The sequence below is a fragment of the Gordionus sp. m RMFG-2023 genome, chromosome 2, assembly GCF_954871325.1.
Source record: "Gordionus sp. m RMFG-2023 chromosome 2, tfGorSpeb1-WG-v2, whole genome shotgun sequence".
Lineage (NCBI taxonomy): Eukaryota > Metazoa > Nematomorpha > Gordioida > Chordodea > Parachordodidae > Gordionus > Gordionus sp. m RMFG-2023.
This window is the reverse complement of record NC_088776.1, coordinates 33,214,960-33,233,544: the sequence shown is the minus strand read 5'-3', so window position 1 is coordinate 33,233,544 and position 18,585 is coordinate 33,214,960. Positions and strand designations below refer to the sequence as shown.

Sequence of the window (18,585 nt, the reverse complement as noted above, 5' to 3'; positions counted from 1 at the left end):
TATGGTTTTATTATTTAATAACGATTAAAGAATAATTCTATTTACAAAATATGAATAATTAGGGCTCTCTAAAAACGGATCCAAACTTGGATCTGGTTTAAGTGAAAACCCAGAGTCGAATTCAGGGTTAGGAGTAAAAAAATTTCTATAAAATTAATAACAGAAACACAGGTTTTTTAAAATTCATTTATTCATTATTGACAATAATCTATCATTTATTCTAATAATAGAAAGTTTTCAAAATCATCATAATTATCAGACGGATTAATTGTAGATGAAATTGATGATGGCTCCATGTATTTATAATGTAATGACTTTCCTTTTCACCAAAATTAGATTTAGCACACTGTCTCTTGGCCAATGGTTAACAGAACATGAATTATGGGGTCTAAATATAGTGAGGCATAAATATTATTAATTAAATAAGTTTTGTTTCAAATTATCATAGGTATGAAAAATTGTTCATTTTTTCTAATTCTAAGCGATATTTTATCTAACTACGATAAAAATCTAAGAAACACATTATTATAGTCTAAAAGTTGCCATCTTAAGTGGTTTCCAAGCCTCAGCTATGTTACCTATTAAAATCAATTTTGTTTCTACTAGATTAACTTGAGAACTATCTTGTTATACATCCATTATTGCTATAGACATTTTCGATGATTTTAGAACTCTAATATTTGTAGGGTTTAAAATTTTAACAACTTGCCTTGCTCTGCCAATAATAGTTGTGGCATATTTTGTTTAAGAATCATTAATAGCTAACTCTAATGTATGCGCTGCACAATACAATAATAAATGATTCAAATTTTTTTTTTTTATGAAATAATGTTTATAATTGAAAATAAATCAAAAAATAATTCCTAGACCCTGAACCCTAAATTATAAAAAGATCCTGTTTATCAGCCTTGCGAATAATGCCATTATTTATTCCTATTTTTTAAATTAATTTCGGAGAAATGTCAATTTTTTTTCTAAAAAAAAATTAATATTATTTCACAACACATTGATTATGTAATTTTATTCTTTTTTCTAAGCTTATTTTTATTTTAGATTTTCACCTGATATTAAGATAAGAAACAAGAGGTCTTCTCTCGGATTTAGATCGATTCCATTTTAGAAACATCTTTACTAAAACCAGAGATACACTGTTACCACTTTATTTTAGCCGATACCAAAACTACTAACTACCAAAAAAAGCATACTATTTATTGAAAAAAAGCAAAGATATAATTCATCAATATTATCATTATTTATTTATTTATTATTTATAATTAATATATGAAATTTATATATATATATGGTTGTTAAAAAGCCCGATTCGGGTCAATTTTTAAAAAGGACTTGATTAAGATTTTAGCCAAAATAATATTATATAAGGCTTAAAATTTGCTTATAGGCGACAGAAAGGTATGGACTTCTATTATCCAAATCTTGAGGTTATTATTTTGGCTATAATCTTAATCAGGTCGTTTTTAAAAAATCGGCCTGAATCGGGCTTTTTAACAGCCCTCTATATATGTAAAAAGAGTAAAAAGATATAGGAAAAAAAATTAAAAGCATTTTGTTTCTTAACGGTTTAGATATTATAATATGATTTTTTTATATAAATACATACCTTGATGTGTTTTTAAATTTATGAAGGTTAATTATCATTTGAGATTGGGTTACCGGTATAGGTCAAAATTAAAAGTATTGGCTGATATCGATACTTACTGATATTGTAAGCGGCCAGATGCCTATACCATGTCTGCATCCCTGAAAAAAATGATTATTTTATAAAATAAGGCTTACACAAATTCTTTGATATATTTAAATAAAATTTTTATTTCATAGCTAACGTTATATAAATGAGACTATAGCTCGATTTAGTGTTATTAAAGGGCTCGATTTTAGCCTGTTTTTAAAAACGACTACCTCAATATTTTCGCCAGAAAAATATTGATTAAGCCTCGAGATTTCGCTAATAGATGTAGCCTTGTGCCATCTCTAAATAAAACCTTCATGTATTATTTTTCTGGATAAAATATTGAATTAGCCGTTTTTAAAAGTCGGCTTAAATTGAGCCGCTTAACAACACTAGCTCGAATATTAAAATTTTCTATATTATTTTTGACTTTTACAGTTTGTTTTGACTTAAAAAAAAATTGAAACCAATAATTTAAATTAAATCCAATGAAAATCATTTTTTTAAACAAAACAATATTCGCTCTAAATAAGGCTCGAATTTAAACCTTTTATAATATTGAGAATTCACTCACATATTAGAAATGCCGTTTTTTAGGTCATTCGATTCAAAGCATATATATTTATTGAAATAAGTAATATTAAAAAAAAATCTTTTGGCCTTTCTTTCAAAAATTTTTTTCTTAAAATAAATAATATATTTAAAAGGAATTAATACCAAGGATTTTTTTAAAATTTATTCTATTAAAATCTATATAAATATAGTTTTTCATCCTTTTATTTTACATATGATAATTTACCTTTTGAAAAAAAAAACAGATTTTTAGGCATATAAATTTTTTTTATCTTTTATTTTTTTCCCCGTTATCTCTTATTTTAAAAGAATATTAATTTTTTTCCCCTTACCTTGGATTAAAATTAATAGAAATAATAACGTAAATGGGACAAAAAATATGTTATAAAAAAAATTCAATGATGGTTTTTAAGGTATGGAGTAATCTATCAGCCAATATATAAAAGTCAAAAATGAGCATATCTCATTAAAATTAAAAATGGCCAGTGCTTCAGAACGACCATTTAGAAAAATTTCATAATATATTCAAATTTATATCGAATTTTAAACTTATCCACGTGGCTTAGTAGTTTACGACATCTTTTTAACATCCTTTAGATAAAGGTTGGGTTGAATACTGACTACTAAAAAATCAGCTCAATTTTTTTAAGTTGTGAATATTAAACGCTAATTTTTTCTCTAAAATATAAAAGATATTCATAGAAAATATACCATACCTCCTTGGCTTCACCTTACTGGGTTAAGATGAGGTTCATATATTTTTAAAGTAACATATGTCACCCCTTTTATTTTAACCAATAAAATTATTTTTATTTTTTGGATATTCTTTATTTATTTTCGGATAAAAAAAATATAATTTGAATATCATAGTAAATAAATAATAATGAATTCTGATTCCATAGAAATAATAATCCATAAAGTATAGTGTTTTTAATTTAACTACTCCCCAAGTTTATAAAAATTGTTTATTTTGGGGTTCAACAAAGTATATATTGGTTTAGGCCTTGTATTTAAGAAAAATTTAATAACAGGCGGGTCAGGCAACCTTCGTGAAAAATTAAAACCGAACCGGGTAAAAAATTTACTGGGCCAAGCGGGGAAAAAACAAAATTCTCACCGGGACGGGCCAGGTCTGAGAATTTTTTTATTTGCAGACCTCAACTGTTAATTATCGCGAAAACGGATAAGTTATTTGGAAAAATAGACATATATTTATAGTCATAAATAACTAAGGTATTGAACCGTTTAGTAAAATGGTTCACTTCCATTTCCGGTTCTTAGTTTTAAATTTTAAAACCGTTTAATTCCGTTCTATACTATATAACAAATTTATATTGATTTATTCTGGTTTACAAATTCATATCGTATCCCTTAATGTCTAGTAAGAAATATATAAAAGGCTTATAAAAATAAAAACAAACAAAGATTAAATAAAATAAGTTACCTTTATTTTATTGTAACAAATTTAAATTTATATTCATTAAAAAAATATTTGTAATTGAGCAAAATAATGAAATATATATTTTAATAAATATAATTTAAAATCTAAAATTTTAACGTATCGGTTCTCTCTTTTTAGAATTTTCTTATCGATTACAAATACAGTTCAGAAATAGGGGTTGATTCGCAATTAGGTTTGGTTTAAAGATTATTAATGTAATATATATAATTTTATTTTTATAAAATATCTGCTATTATGTATCATTATTTTTTGTATACTTACTTTTTATTTTTAATTAACAAGGTTTAGATATTTATAATGTTCTCAAGCTTCTATCTTTAGAAAAGGATTTCTTATTACTTATAAAAATTTTTAACATATTACTAGCCCATTAATTTTGGCTGAGGTTCTCACTAAAAACCTGTTCTATTTTTATGCATTTATGTTTCTTATTTTTAAGTTGTTTTTAGAACTATGTATTCTTTATTTTGTAGTATTATTTTATAATATTATATTATGTAACTTTATTTTTTATATTTTGGCTTCTCTAAACCAGAGTTGTTAAAGTAGCGGGCTACTTGTAGCGCGCTATTTAGCGCGCTTATTTTTTTGGTAGCTATAGCTAATAGAGGCTACCTTTTTTGTAATTATTTAATTTTTTAGCGCGCTACTTTTTTTGAATTTCAAAAAATATAATGAAGGTAAGTATAAACATAAAAATTTAAATACAATATCATAATTAATTATAATTTTTATGATTTATTATTTAATTTTGAAATTGATATATATTTTCAATTTGTAATTTATATTTTCATTTGTATTATAAACCTAAATCACGTGTTAATAATTTAAAATGTCATTGCTTATGGATACCCAAATCGTTGAAAGTGATTCAAACAATGATATTAATGAAATGGAAGATGCCAGGGAAGAAAATTCTTAATAGCTATAATACAAATTTCCTATTTTTTAGATTTGTTTTTTAAAATAAATACAAAAACCAAAAATGGCTTCAAATTTATTTGTTTCAAATGTAAAAAAATTATTTCCTCAAATCAATCCAGTTATAACCTCACGAAACACCTAAAGGTAAATTGTAACCTCACGAAACACCTAAAGGTAAATTGTCATTTTTACATTCTAATAGTATTTATTTTATAAGACTGTTTATGCCAATAGTCTAAGGAAATGGAGAAACATCTAAATAATTTTGGTATAGGCGACTCCACATCCAAAAAGTCTAATTCAATTCAAACCAAATTGATAAATAATACAAATGCCAATATTTCTCAGAAATTGGCTGATAGTTATTGTTGATTTTATAATTGATACACTTCAGTCAATGTCCTTCGTTGATAATCCATCATTTACCATGATGATTAAAACTCTATCCCCTGGTACATTTTATGTCGCCAGACACTAATTAATAAAATAGCAGATATGATGAAAGATGCTCTAATAGTAGAGTTATCAGAGATATCATATATATATGTACCACGGCAGATAGTTGGACACATAACACAAGGTAAAAACTTAATGCAACAGATTACCATAAATATTTTTTTTATTACATAAATTTTTTTTCAAAACTAACTATATTTTAATATTTATAAATTTGATTTTTATATATTTACTATACAATAACATTATAAGCATAAAATATAAAAAATTGTTTCTAAATTTTTTTTATAAAAAGTAGCTTAAAAAGTAGCTAAAGCTACTTTTAAAAATAGTAGCTAATAGCGAGCTACTTTTTTTTGACAAATAGCGTTAGCGGTAGCTCGCTAATTATTTTGATAAATAGCGATAGCGGTAGCGCGCTACTTTTAAAAGTAGCGATTAACAACTCTGCTCTAAACTATATATTCATCATTAATTATATTATCTATTTTTGGCAGGGTCTATATTTTTTTATTCGGTTCCCTTATAATGTATACTCGTTGTTACTATATGTGATTTGATATAATTTTGACAATCATCTTTCTATCCAACTAAGGTCTACCTTTTACCCGGTTAGAGGCATGCCCACTTTTTATTGTTACTATATGTGATTTGATATAATTTTGACAATCATCTTTCTATCCAACTAAAGTCTACCTTTTACCCGGTTAGAGGCAGGCCCACTTTTTCTTACCTTCATTTACTAAGAGACAAAACCCCCTAGTATATCTGGAAATAGTCGATTAAATATTTTTTTTATCATTTAGCCAGATCTTCCCTTTCTATGTTTTAAATTTTTACTGGAAAAATATCTATATTCTCTTTATGGTAAAAAATAACTTGCATCTATCTCACGGTTAAAATTAAAAAAGATTTTGCAAAATTGTAGTAATTATAACGAGCCTCGTTCTTAGGAAATTACTGCTGTATAATTTTAGATCAAAATAATTGTCATCAATTTTTGGGCACTGATCTTCGCATTACCTATTAAAATCAAATGAATTTAGTTATCTACGAAATTATTGTTTCTAATGGACTGTGCAATCTTTTATATTAGTATAGCAATACTAATTATACATGTACAATTTATTTCATAATTTAGAATAGGTTATACGATTAATTATAGCGACTTTTAGCCTCAGTTAGAAGTATATAATTCTATTTTTTTTTGGTTTCAGATTATATACCTTTTCAATGAGGTCAAGTTTTTGGTTTCACTTTATCAAAAAAAATTTACTAATTTTGTGTGAAAAATTAAAAGCTTTTTAAAAATATTTCCTTTATATAAAGTTATATTATACATATTAATCATTATTGTGCCCTTCAACTTTTGTATTTTGTTGAAAGATTCGAGACAAAAAAAGGTATATTTTATTTTAAATGTTTAAATGGGGAGGGATGAGGGTGACCTAGCTCATCTTTTTATCTAAATTTAAAATATATTATTTTAAAAAAAATATTCCAAACTTTTTTAGTTTTAGCAAAAACAAGAAATTACTAACTTGCTATGATATTAAAAAAAATCTTATGATTATTAATTGAAATCAAAATAAAAATTGAAAAATGAGAATAAATTATTTTTTTTTCCCGAGCAATAATAATATTTGTTAAAAAAATCAGCCCAAAAGGCGTTTTAAAGATAAATTATTTATATTTTAAAATATAATAATTATTATAACTTGATTTTTGATTCATCGATCAAATTCAATTATTTATAGAAAAATTTATTCATTTACTTTTTAAAAGAATATACTTAAAGTTTCTTTTAAAGTGTTAAAGTAAAATTTAATTATTATTTTCTTTACCTTAAAATATTTTATCATCCATATAGAATAGCCTACATTCTATAATTATACATATTTGAAGACTTTCAAATAAAAATTATAGTACTCTATTATTCATCGGCCAAAATGCACTAGGTTTTGGACTCCTCTTTGGTTATCTAGCTGTATGATTACATTAAAAAAATACTGGAAAACCTTTCTTATATTAATTATTATTGTTTTACAAAAAATACGGTTATTTTTATATCCAAACTAGTAATAGTTAAAGTATTCTTTCTACCAGTAATAAAAAAAAAAATATAAAACAAATATAAAAATATTCATAAAGCTAGGTTACCAAAGCTAAGAACAGAACCTCAATCCTTCGACATATTCTGCTATTCATATTATTCAAAAAATAACGTAAGTCAATTCTATTTATACATTATCGATATTAAAACTTTGGTAAAAAAAATATTATATATTAATCAAGACTTATTTTATACAGATTGTAATTTTAATTATAACATTACCATTATACTTCTTCAAATTTTGTAAGTGTAATTTTAGCTTTCTAACTTGAGGAGGCTCATTTTTTATAAAAACAAACATTAACAAAAGAGGTAATTCTAACTAAAATGAACAAAAAATAAAATAAAATAATGACTAAAAATTGACAAAAAAGTAATTCCATCTAAATTTGCAACATATCTATAAAAATATAAATATTTTTCAGGAGGTTCTTTAAAGTTTTTAGCCAGCTTGTGCTCCTATGCGCCTCCTCCGAACAATGCTACTGATTTAACAATTTTAAAAATATTTAGAAATGATAAAAAAAAATTTTCTTGGTCAGACACTTTAATTTTATATGATAGTGGGAAACAGAGAAAAATCTTTCTTTTATAAATTTGGAAACTGAGAAATTTTGATCACTATATTTATTATAATAAATTATAAATATGGAATGGGAATATCGTCGCATGAGAATTAGGTTACTCTATATCCACTTTTTGCCAAAAATGACTTTTTTTTACAAATCAATTTTTAATAATTATACCATTCTTTTTACATTAAAAAATTCGAAATATTTATAAAATAACTCAAATTAAAGCCGATACTATGTCAATCAACCATTTTATTGAAAAAGAATAGAAACTTAATTTTTAAAATTGCTCTCCTGTAAAATTATAAAAATGGAGATAAAATATTCCAATTCTCAGGCGACGAAATCAGCTTATAATTTAATCCATGGTAATATGGCGAGATTCGATTTAAGTAGTTTTTAAAATTTAAGTCATTTGCGAGCTTGGGTCTTACAAACTCCCTAAGAGTAATACTTGTAAATATTTTTTAAACCTTAGTTAATATAGGTTTTTTAAAAAATTTCCATTTATTTTGAAGAATAACATTAACTTTATGAAATACATTGATTTTAACATAATATCGACTAAATATTTTTTTACTCAGTATTTACATTTAGTTTAAAAATTTATTTTAGTTTTAGCACAAGTTACAATTATTTTGATCCTTTTTTTATTTATTTTTTATCTAAGCACAATAAATTAAAAATAAATGTTTAGGTTGTTATATATGTCAAAAAAAAGAAGAATAGAGATATAAAATTAAAATTGTGTGTCAGCAGCGTCCATATGAACGGATTGAGGAGGGTAGGAACAGTTTGCTTCCATTTTTTTTGATGGGGAGGGAGGGGGTAGGCATTTAAGGGGGTGGTAGGCTAGGGGTAGGATAAATTTATTGGGGAGTTATCTATTAAATTTTTAGATGAAATAGGGAAAAATATATTGCTGTAAAAATTAATACCTTTCTTATAGACCTATTATAATACAATGATATTGGTAATCATCGACCAAATCTACACATTGCACACAATTATAGACATTATTTTCCAAATAAAACTATCTGGTTAATTTTTGCTATCCTTTTAAATGTAATTTAAAAGTGAGTTGGACATGCTATCAGTAAACTCATATTCTTACAAAGTATTATACTATAATAATGCATCCATTGTAATTGAGGGGGGTTTTAATTGAATTCAAGTTCTAAAAAATAATTTTACATTCACAATATTTTGATAGTTGGTAGTAGAACATTAATGATTTAAGTTATTCTTTTTAAAATTTATGAAAGTATCATTATAATTATAAAGGTGTAAGTAATAATGTAAAATATAGCCACTGAAGGCAGCAGGAATAGGGGGGGGGGTAGATATAAATTTTTGAGTGAGGTTTATATCCTTTCATGCAGATGTTGTCTGCCAGACACCACAAGAGTTGGCCTCATTTTACACGATAATACTGAAGAGTTAATTATATAATATCAAAATTACAGGAATTCTCAAATCATAACTCTGTTATTTCTCTCGTAGGGCCTCTAAGTTTTAGTAAGAGTTCATAAAACGTATACTGAGGGTAAGAAAACAATAATCATCTCAATGTTACAAACAAAAACAATAAATCTTGAAACTATATAATAGTAAAATCTAAAAGAAATTTGAAGTCTGCTATAAACAAATAAAATCCGAACTCTTTCGGAAACCATTTGACCGGATCGCCTTTAAGGTATATATGAATTAAAGAATATAGGTAATTGTGTTTTATATAGGCTGTTTTTGAACAATAAATTAATCATAATGGGTAGGAATTTTATTATCAACAAATTAAAGTCTAGGAAAGTATTTATAAAATTTTGGGAAGTAAATTAATAAAATGGGTAGGGGAGACTGGGAACCTTATGAGCCAGAGGTTTTTGTGAGCCTTGTGGTTTTCTTCTAGAGTGCTCAACGCTAATGGTTAATTTTTTAACCAAATATATATATTACTACAAAATATATGATTTATACCCTCAAAAGTAACTTTTTTAAATGCTGCAATTTATCAAAAGTAAAAGATTAAAAAGGTTTTAATTATCCAATAATTGTCTTTTATAAAAGATTAAACCCTATTCCATATTCTTTATTTGAACAAAAAATATGTTTTAACTACCATAAAATTAAATTTTAAAGATATTGAGGGTCTTATTTTTCAGAGGTTCGTATGAACTTTTTGAGCGTTATTTTTAAAATTTGCTTCTACTTACTGAAATTTGAATATGGAAATTATATTAGAAAAAAGAAACAACAAATGATGAAACCATTAATATATCTAATGAAAATCTGTCCTGCTAGCTAATACGGAGAAAGCAAACTTGGATAATGCAACAATAAAAAGATATAAATCAAGATTAATGAAACAAGATTTTAAATTGTCTACATCAAGATAAATATTTAAGAAAGCGCAAGAAAAATATTATACTATTAACCAGGGATTCAAACCGAACCCGAACCCAAAGAAAAAAAAAATGAACAAGTCAAAGTAAAAATTATTATATTGGATAATGTAAATTTAAAGAAATATGTCTAAATAAAATTTTTAAAATTGATACATGACTGCTTTATATTTTTAACTATATTTTACTAATAAATAAAATAAAAAATTTATTTTTTATACCAAATTTATGTCTAGATTTTTAATTGATTTAAATTAAAAATTCTTAAACACGAACTGAACCCGGAACCAAACCCGGCTTCAAAAATATTTCCCTGAACCGAACCCAAACCATTTTTTTTTACCTTAACCCGAACCAGGGCAAAAATTTTGATGGTTCGCATCCCTGCTATTAACTAATAAATGCTCTCATGGAGAACATTGATTCTGTTGCAATTTTAATCCATTCTTTATGTTTAAATTGTCAATAAATTTCATGATCTTTAATAATTATTTTCCATAATGGCTTATTTTTATCAGCAATAATATATATATCATTTTTATATTTAAAATAAATATTTTGCAGCTTAAAAGCGCCTCATATGAAGGTTACCCTTCGAGTGTATCTCACCTTTTCCCATATTTTTTTTTAGCAAAATTAATACTGTCAAAAAAGTATAAATGTTTAAAAAATTATTTTATGAATAAAAGGAATAAAATGGAATATGATTTATTAATATTATCAAGTATTTTCTAGACGTTCGCCTTATAGGATTCGCACATATTCTCCACTCTCTCCTAGTATTTCTAATATCAGAAAATAAAATGCTTTGGGCAGTATTTATAAAAATTGAATTGAGCAATAAAATTATAAAAATGTTTAATTAATTAAAAATTGTCCAGCTAGCTTTTATTAAAATAACATATGATATAAAATGAATCAATCTCAACTATTTATAAACTGAAAGAGGTCCTGATTTTTAATTTTATATAAATATTTAATATTCATTTTAAATTCCAATATGAGTGACCTATGTTAATTGCAAATGCGTAGGTATAGATAATTTTCATACGTTACTAATTAAGTTGGATTTTTCTATAATATAAAAGTCTTTAAAATATAATTACTGGATATATTTATAAATAATTAATTATTATGTTTCATTTAATCTAATAATAGATGATTTAAATCTTTTAATGTAATTAATGTAATTCTATTCAAAATATTTAGAAAGTGAAAATATATTGTTTATTTATTGTTTCTGGCAATTTTTTTAAACTTTAACCTATCGTGCAAATTTAAAAATAAAATTTTTTTAAAATAAAATACGTCATTTTGCGAAATATATATTATCGATATCTTATTTTCTTATTCTACTTATTTTAAATATGATACATTTAAAGATTAAAAACATTACTTTTAAATTAAATAAAATATTAAATATAACCAATAATTTAATTTTAATGACTTGTTAATTTTATTAAGAAAATAAATCAGAACTTATAGTTGATAAATAGTTACCTATATAATTTACAGTTTAGTCAGACTGTTCCAATATTATTAAATTCAAAAAAATCTAACACAACTTTAGAAAAATTAAAAATTTCCTAAAGGTTAATAAGAAACTAAATAATAAATAATTTGTCAGAAATTTAAAATATACCTACCAAAGGATTTTTTTATCCATTTAAATTAAATACTGTCCAAAGTAATTAATACTAATGCTCATTTCATTTCTTATTAAAAACTGTCAGAAATAATTTTTTGTTTTTTATAATTAGGATAATTAAAATTAAATATTACTTTATTTACTAATAACAGGAGAGTCTGAAGGTATTGCAAAGTGTCCCTATCTGGGAAAAAGAATATAGATTAATAAATTTTACTTACTGTAAATATACAATTGTTAAATTAAACGCAATATAAATGTAATCATATTTTAAATATTTATTGTACACTAAAAGTGATATACATATATCTATATTTTGGCTATTTGAATAATTATCTCAAAAAGTTAAATAAAGCTTCTTATTCTAACAAGGGGAAAAATTAATATATCTACTAAAATTGGAATCTTTAAGAATATATGAAACTTAAATTTATAATTAAACAATGCTTCAAATAAAATATTATTATTGTAGGCTGTTAAAAACACATGATGGCAAATAAAGATTAAGAAAACTATTTTAAAATGTAAAATTACCTGTGTTACTAAGTATACAAAATTTCTATATATATAATATTATTTTAGAATATAAATTTGAAATAAAATATATTTAAAATCGCGCTATATTTTATAAAAGGTCATTCGAATATTATAATTAATATTATAATTTATTTAAATTAACTTTATAATATATTTTTCCAATTATCATAATTTATTATAATTATTATTTAAATTTATTTTAATTAATAATAAAAATATTATTTTTTTTAACATTTATAACATAGGCAAACTTAGTGGACTTTTTCCCTGTAAAATTTTAGCCCAAATACGGAGTGGTCATACCATATTTATATTAGAGATTTTCAGGCCAGGACTAAAGCTCGGTTTAAGTATTGGAACTGACCCGTAAAATTAAAAAATAAACGCATAAACTTAGCCTGGAAATATTTTTTTACAAACCCCGGTCGGGCTGATTAAAAAACAATAAATTTAAATTTTATTAATATGTTGGAAAATCATATAGAGTGCGAAATATTCATTTAGTAATCATATTTTCAATGTCCCTCCCTTTAAACAATTAGTAAAGTATAAAAAATTAAAAATAACAAACTTTCAAAAATTACTAGGTTTAATTAAGTCAAAAAGGGGGGGGGGGTTGTAGGCTTAAATATTGACCAGGCCTTAGGTTATTTTTATTATTTGATGACAGGTGTTTTTGTGGGGCAATGATAAATTTGAACATATTTAAAATAGAAGCAGTGCCTGCCCATTTCTTAAACCAATTGCATTAAAAAAATGCATAATTGTATATATATAATTTTTTTTTATTAGCGCTCAATCAAAATAAACAATTTAGTTTTATAGGAAATATCAAAAAAGCTGTTAATTAAAAGAAAAATAGTCATTATTTTTCTAATAGTTGTGAAAAGTTAATTATTTATTTTTCAGGTAAATTTTTTTTATTCCTTATAATTAAAATATTATATAAATTATATATATATAAAAGTGAAAATAAAAATAAAACCAGTTAGTTATGTAGAGCATGAAATGTTGGCCAAGGATAGAGAGATAATAGATTAATGAACAATGTTAAAGTTATTCCTCCTTCCTCCATTATTCCTTTATTTATATACAAATAATATCATTTTTTTATTACAAATAATATATTTGCATTATCAAATATTAAAATTAATTTTTTTAAAGCAATTTTAAATGTCTTTATAAAAATCCAATAGCGGCTTATATTTTTCAACTATAAAAATGAAAAATACTAATTAAAAGGAAAGAATATATTCATTAAAAAAGTTAAGATATACATAATAATGCATGTCTAATAAAAAGTTTTGTCTCCTCCTTTTTAGAGTGAATTTATATTTTAAACTAATTTCCGCCTTTAATTATAAAAATGACAAACAATTTTTATAATTGTAAAGGAAACCATAAAACATTTCAAAACAAGTAGTTTTCTTCAAAGCGAGAAAAATAAAGGTAGCTGATCCTTATTTGGAAGAAACTGTTTAATTTTTTCAGTTTCAAAAAAATAGTTTTGCTTGGAAATGGTCATAGGCATATCCAGAAATTAATAATGCTGTTTGCAAGGGCCTGGACACTTTTAAAATGTAAATATCGATATCAATACATTGCTTAAAAAATATAGATATTCTTTTAAAGATATATCAAGGTGTAGAAGTAGATACAATTATTTTCTCGATACATCTTGATACAATTTTTAATGAAAATTATTATCGAAAAACGATATCATTATGTATATAAGTGGAATTAACTTGTTTGTTGTAATTATTTATATTATTACAATTTGGTTTTCTTTATGCTGTTGTAATATATGAGGACTTAGAATCGATCAATTTTACATTATTAATTGGGAGTGATTTTTAAATTTGAAAACTATAAGTTAACGGCCTATTCAAAACGAATTGAATATTCGATTCATTAATAATTCGATTTGATCGAATAGTAACGAATACACATAGTAAATTATTTGTTTGTTCGAACACGAATAAAGGAAAAAATTATTCAATTCGAATAATATGAATAATTCAAATATTTAACGAATTATTAGAATAATTCAATATTCTGACAAATTTTTCGACTAATATACTTTATTCAAATCAAATTATTCTAATAATGTGATCGAATATTTGATCGGAATAATTAAAATGTTTTTAATAAAATTTAATATTGCCATTTGATATCCTATCAATATAATGGGTGATGTGATTAACAGGGTATACATATATTTCTTGTGAGCGTATCTTAACTGGATTTAATTTGCCATACATGTCTTATAGAAGAAACAATTAGAAAAACTCTTTGCTTGGTTTGGGAGAAGCGCGTATAGAAGCGCGTATGCAGGAATTTCTATAAGGAAACGTGTTTACAATTAAATTTTTAGAATTATTCTAGGAGTTATTTAAGAATATCTTAAGAGGACTAGTGGTTATAAAATATTGACAATTTCTAATACACAAATTCAAATATAAATTAATGACTATTATTAAATGTTTGTAATCTTTGTAAAAAAAAAAATAAAATTTTTACTCATTTAAAAAATTTGATAAATAAATTTAAATTATATTTAAAAAAGAATGTTGCAAATTTTTATTAATGCATAAAAAGATTCTTAAGAATTTTCGGTACATATAAACTTGCAAAGTAATGAAAAAAATTATGGTATAATAAAAAATTGGAAAAAATATAATTAAGAAGCATATTATAAATTTATAATGGAAAATTCTATCTTCTTTGGGATTGAGATAATTTTTCAATTATCAATTTCCTATCTATATTAAGAAGGGCTAACACTCATTCCATCTTTTTCAGAGGTAGCTCCGTGGTATGGTTAAACAGCTCGATTTGAGCTAATTTTTAAAAACAAATAACGAAATATTTTATCCAGAAATATAATATTCAAGCCTGAATATTTAGCTCATAGTTCGCATAAAGGTTTGGACAACTATTTGTGAAATCTCTAGACTTAGGCAATATTTTTCTGACTAAAATATTAAGTTAGGAATTTTTAAAATCGGCTCAAATTGAGCTATTTAACATCACTATCTCAGGTATGTTTTTATTCTTGTTAAAGAAAAAAATGTTCTTTCATTGATGGAATTATACTAATGGGTAGAGTTGCCAAAATATATAATAATTTTTATATATTAAGACAATGGTTAAAAATATGTTTGAAATTATGCTAAACATGTCATAGTATTTTTTGGAACATTATCAACCATATGTAACCTTTTATATCATTGCTTGCACTCAGCCAGTAATGCATAACATCCCCACAATGAAATCTTCCAAATATATAATTTTTTTCTTTATTAAATTTGAAATAGATTCAGAAGGATTCTAAGGTAATAATTTGCAAATTTGTAAGTGCTGTCTGATTAATCAAGAACATTTTATTAATTTGAGTTACAAAAGTATCCCGGAGAGGGATAAAGTGTATATAGCATTCTTCCACTAATCCTATATGAATATTGAAACGATGAGTTTGCCATGTTGCGAGTCGAGGAAAAAAAATATTAAATTCATAATTTACTTATGACTCAACAATGACATTTAATTAATGAAATTCGTAATCAAAATTTGCCCCAATTTTCATAAATCCCAATACAATGATTTCAGTGGGAATGTTAAACGGCTATTGAACCGATTTTTTGAAACGGCTATCTCAATATTTTATCCAAAATAATATTTTGCACGCCCGAATTTACTTGATGGCACAAAGGTTTGGACATCTATTTGCAAAATCCAAGGCTTAAGGTAATTTTTGGCTAAAATAATGAGTGCCATTTTTAAAAATCGGTCCAAATCGGAAATTTAACAACACAAGATTTTAGCTATTCTCATAGTCTAAAACAAATCGATGTCATATTTTTATATTTTACTTTATTTTTGCATTGAAAAAGGTTCAAATAGTTTGGTGGATTGGTAGAATTTAAATTAGTATAGCGTATTTAATTCTGCTGTGAATGTGAAAAATAAATATAAATTGGAATATATGAAAAATACTTAACTAGCATCTGAACTTTTTGGAGCAAGAGGGGATTATGATTTCCTTTTTTTGATAAGTATTTTATTTACTATTTGAATTTCCTTTTTTTTATTATTAATTTGGTTTGAATATCCTAATATCGTCATTGAAAAAGAGGATGTAGAAATGGTTGATCATGGGACCTTTAAGGGTCTCTCATATAATGAGAGAATAAAATATATTAAATATTATTCAAATATAATATTTTAACTTCATTTTACTCTTCCTATCTTTCTTAAGGATAAAATATTTAGGTTAATAAAAGTTATAGAATACAGGTTACGAATATGATCTAAGTTTCTCATACAAATTATCTAGAAATTTTTTTAATTTAGGATAATGTGTTTGAATAAGCACAAATAATAAGCGCCAGTAACAGCATCTAGCGGAGATCTTGATTGATATAAGGAGAAATTTTTATTTAATTGGAATGTGTTTTATTAGAGCAAAAGATATAATACATTTCGAATTTCCATTTATTATAGTAATTTTCTTTTAAAATTTATAGATCATGTAAAATAAATGCACTTATTTTAAATGCATATTATGTAATTGCAAGTTATTTTGAATGTTCGTTTTAACATTCACGACACTAAATTTTTTACTAATCAATAAGGATGTCCATTCGCAAGGTAATATCACATAACATATTTAAAATACTATATTTTTACATAATTTTACTTATATAATCATGACTTTAGATCGAGTAGATTCAATCAACAACACATATTTCGAATTAGAAACCTCTCCACAAGATGTCTACATAGTCGAAAATTCAAGTTTATTTTTGTGGTGCAACGTAGTTAAACGAGTCAAACAAAAAAATAATCATTCTTCACTCATCATGGTGGATGTTCCAGCTTCCTACTTTCGCTGGGTTATAAATGATATCGTATATGATAACCCTAATAAATATTCGAGACGTTATTCACTTATTGAAGGTGGTATAAGCAATTTTTACAATTTAGAAGTTGTTAACACTTCATTTAGAGAAGATTTAGGCAAGCGTAAGTGTATATTGACCGCCGAAAACTCGAGTACATGGCCTATGCTTACGTCTAAAACTATTGAAGTTCACCGACATGGTATAAAACTAAATACATGTTAGATTTATTATACTTTTCTTGAATAAATTTATATTTATCTTAATATAAGATCCAAAATAGTATTTTATTAGTAAATCACTTTAGATGTATGATTAATTTTCCAAGCCAATTTGATTTAATTTATTATTGTTATCAGAGCCTTATTTTTATGAAGTTCCGATGTGATAGTCACAGAGGCAACCTCCCCCTCCCCCATCCTTAGAAATCATGATTAGATAAAAAAAAATTATATTAAGATCTAGATAAAAATTTGCTTCCATTTCATAAATCCCCTTTCTTAATTGTCTAATCTCATAAATTTCTTCTTTTATTTTAAAAAGTGCACAAAAATAATCTTAAAAATCGACGAATAAACATTACTCGCTATGTACGAGATAGGCGTTCACCCTTTTTATTCTCAATTGTAAAAACACATTTAGGATTAGTATTATTTTACTAAACAATCGCTCAACCTTAGGGCTTGAGTATAAATCAGCTATTATAATCGTTTTCAATTTAACTTTAACTATTTCATCTTATTTCGGTATCATATTTTCAAAGATGTCACAAGCCTATTTGAATACTTTTTAGATGAAACCGCTACTAAATTATAAGAGTATCAAAACTACAGCCAGAGACATCGAGTTTCATATTTTAAAATATAATAAAAAGTTAAATTTTTTAATGATAGTAAATTAGTCCTGTAAATGTTAATTCAAAAAAAAAAGCATTACTCGATAAGTTTGAAATAACGCATCACCGTTACTCGTTACCTAAAGAAAAACGAAACGCGTTACTTGTTTATCAAAATAATTAACACGTTACTTAAAAAATATACTAAGCTTATACATTTTCTTTCTATTTATTTTTTTCCCATAGATAATAAAATAAAAGAATACAAAGATAACATATATTAAAAAAATCAATTAAACTAGGTAAACAAAGGTGGGACCAATTGCATTGCTATTGGAATTATGAATAGCAATGCAACGCCATATATTAATTGATTTACTTATACTATCTTAAATCAACTCGTTGCTTGTTTGAAATAAAAGGCTTCATTACGATTCGCCCCTTATTTGCCTTAATTTTCTCCCTAATAATGTGA

At 24.6% G+C, this 18,585-nt stretch overlaps 1 protein-coding gene across 1 annotated transcript in view; it reads right to left on the bottom strand.

Annotated features, from left to right (window-relative positions):
• Nucleotides 1-1,677: 1,677 nt before the first annotated feature.
• The window catches only part of LOC135925206 (large ribosomal subunit protein uL1m-like), a 43,190-nt gene continuing 26,282 nt past the window's right edge, over nt 1,678-18,585 (bottom strand). Inside the window, exons 9-11 of the transcript XR_010571578.1 lie at nt 13,360-13,454; nt 11,972-12,021; nt 1,678-1,758 (exon numbers count right to left, since the gene is read on the bottom strand). The gene's annotated coding sequence lies outside the window, so the exon portion shown is untranslated. The remainder of the gene's footprint in view (nt 1,759-11,971; nt 12,022-13,359; nt 13,455-18,585) is intronic.